This window comes from Ipomoea triloba, chromosome 10 (assembly GCF_003576645.1).
Source record: "Ipomoea triloba cultivar NCNSP0323 chromosome 10, ASM357664v1".
NCBI lineage: Eukaryota > Viridiplantae > Streptophyta > Magnoliopsida > Solanales > Convolvulaceae > Ipomoea > Ipomoea triloba.
In genome coordinates this window covers 21,955,238-21,958,038 of record NC_044925.1, presented here as the reverse complement: position 1 = coordinate 21,958,038, position 2,801 = coordinate 21,955,238, and positions in this window count along the sequence as shown.

Here is a 2,801-nt window from a genome sequence, read left to right as displayed (position 1 = left end):
TCGGTACTGAGATGGCCATAGCTAGCAAGTACGACGCCAATTACTTATTGCAAATTTTTCTTTATTATTTAAGATTTTAAGGATAAAAGTTCATATATACGAGTAATCATATTAATTACTTTTGAAAAGAGCAACATATTAATGATGGGTGGGGTTTTCAGCCCGATGTAGAATTGTAGATGCACGATTAGACGTCATTAGCGACAAATTTTACTGTGGATCATGGTCCATATAACATCAAGGGACAAATTATTGTGTGGATTATGGTCTATATAGTGTTGTATTAACCATAAAAAAATATTTTTAATATACTAAATGTACATTATTTGTGTACTGAATGTATATTCAGTACACAAATAATGTACATCTCCTGAATACAATGTACATTTTTAATATACTAAAAGTACATTATTTTTATACTGAATGTACATTATTTAATAGTATGGTCCATACAGTTGTGTGAACTATGATTCACACAATAATGATTGACATCAAGGACTATTAAGTAAAACATCATTATTTGATTTAATTTTATAAAAAAAATATGTTAGTTACTGCTTTCCTAATTCGTAACGTTGAAAGTATCATTTTAATTATACTTCATATTTCTGCTATCCAGTTTGATTCAATACATACAATAGATTCATTATAGCAATACTAAAGTATCATTTAATTCCACTACATGTTCATTTGACAATATGCATATATGTTTGAGTTTGGTTATTCAATTTCGTTTTATATATGCAATAAGTTTATTATAGTAACACCAAAATATTATTTTAATTCTATTACATGTTCATTTGACAAAATACATATATGTATAAGTTCTGCTATTTAATTTCATTTTATACACGTAATAGGTTCATTATAGCAACCCTGAAGTATCATTTTAATTGTAATATATGTTCATCTAACAATATACATATCTGTAACGTGATACACTATTGATTCATAGTAACAACAATCGTTTATTTTAATTAAAAGAAACGACATCGTATACTTGTATTGGCCGGATCATGGTCCACGCAGTTATGTGGACCATTATCTACTATATAACGATGGCATACTTGGGCTGAATCCCTCCACCTCATTTAAAAAAAAAAGAAAAAAAGAAGAAGCATGATATTAATGTAGTGCTTTTTTAGGGTTGATTTTTTAAATTGCTAAGATAATTAAGAATGGCATTAATTATAATGGTTAACCAATATCATAATTAGTCATGCATTTAAGGGTCGGCTTGAGGACTTTATATCAAATCAACCATGTCAGCCTTTAACACAAGTTCGTTTTTAATATACTATACTTTTATTTTTAGTATATTATTAATTTAATTTTAATAAGTTTATTATATTTTAATATATGTTCATTTTTAGTGTATTCCAAGTCAAAATAAACATGTATCTAATACACTAAAAATGAACATGCACTATATTAAAAGTAAAAATGTTTCAGGAGTCCATTTTGCTATGTGAACTTTGGTACACGGTATAAGCATTGCATTGGCTCACCTATATAATTGAAGAATTTAATTGCCCAATTGAACTTAATTATTTTAGTGACAAAAAATGCAATTAATCATTTTATATAAAAATAAAGTCAATAATAAATAAATATAGTACATAGGTTAGGTATGTAGTTAATAAATTATTCACACCTCATGTATAAATCAAATAATTTAAAAATAGTAAGTATCATGTTACTCATAAACTAAGTAATGTGATTGCGTGAACCAAAGGGAACTTAGACTAAAGCATGGCCAAGTTGCTAGCTACAGTTCAAGATTCTGTTTTAATTTCTTTAATATAATTTAATTATTTCCTGAATGGGACCATTTTTGTAGTTTAATTACAACCATACCTAATCATGTAAACTGTAACATGTTACAATTTCTAATAATCTGTCTTTTGTATGTCATATGAGTACATATATAGGGTGCCAAACTTAATTCATACAAACAAATTGAGACATTTTACGCCTAAAAGAGGTGATCAAGTGGACAAAACATAATTCTCGTACTTAGCTTGAAAGTCACAATGCAAATTCATTCTTTTTACCATGATTTACATCATCCCAGATGCTTTGTCGGGTCGGGACTGAGGGCCCATTGGGGTTGGGGATTCAACCTTTTGGGAGGAAAAAAAATAATAAAAGGATGTGCTAGACAACAATAACCACCCTCTAATTCATCAGTAGTTTATGAAAATGAATAACTTTTCCTCTCTAATCTTGGAGTGGCTGATAGGGATAGGTAATTACATGGGTATAAAAATGTCTATTAATAAAATAAAAAGATGAATAATTCTATATTCAATTTTCTTTTTGATTTTATCTCCTTATTTGACAATATTTAATTAGTTTATTTTATATATATTTGATTAATAAATAAATTCACTTTTTACACTAGAAAAGATCAATCAATTTATAATAACCAATTCTCACAAAAAAAAAAAATTATAATAACCAATGAATTAAACGAATTTTACTGCTACAAGATGAACATTTTAGGAGATCAAATCAAGAAAAACATAGTACTTATTTAAAAAAGATTAGATAGAATCTTATTTTTGTAAATGGTGAAAGTAAAAGTATTATTTTATTTTCCAAAATGTCATTGTTTAATTATGTTTATAATATAATTAGCAGTCTTTTTTTTTTTTTTTAAGTAAATCCAATTAGATGAAATAAAGTCATGAGGGGAAGAGTCTCAGTACAAACTATTAGTCTGATTGTAGGCAGCTGTAGCTAAAGGGTGAGCTAAACAATTGGAAAAACATGGAATAAAATGGATAGAACAGTCATCA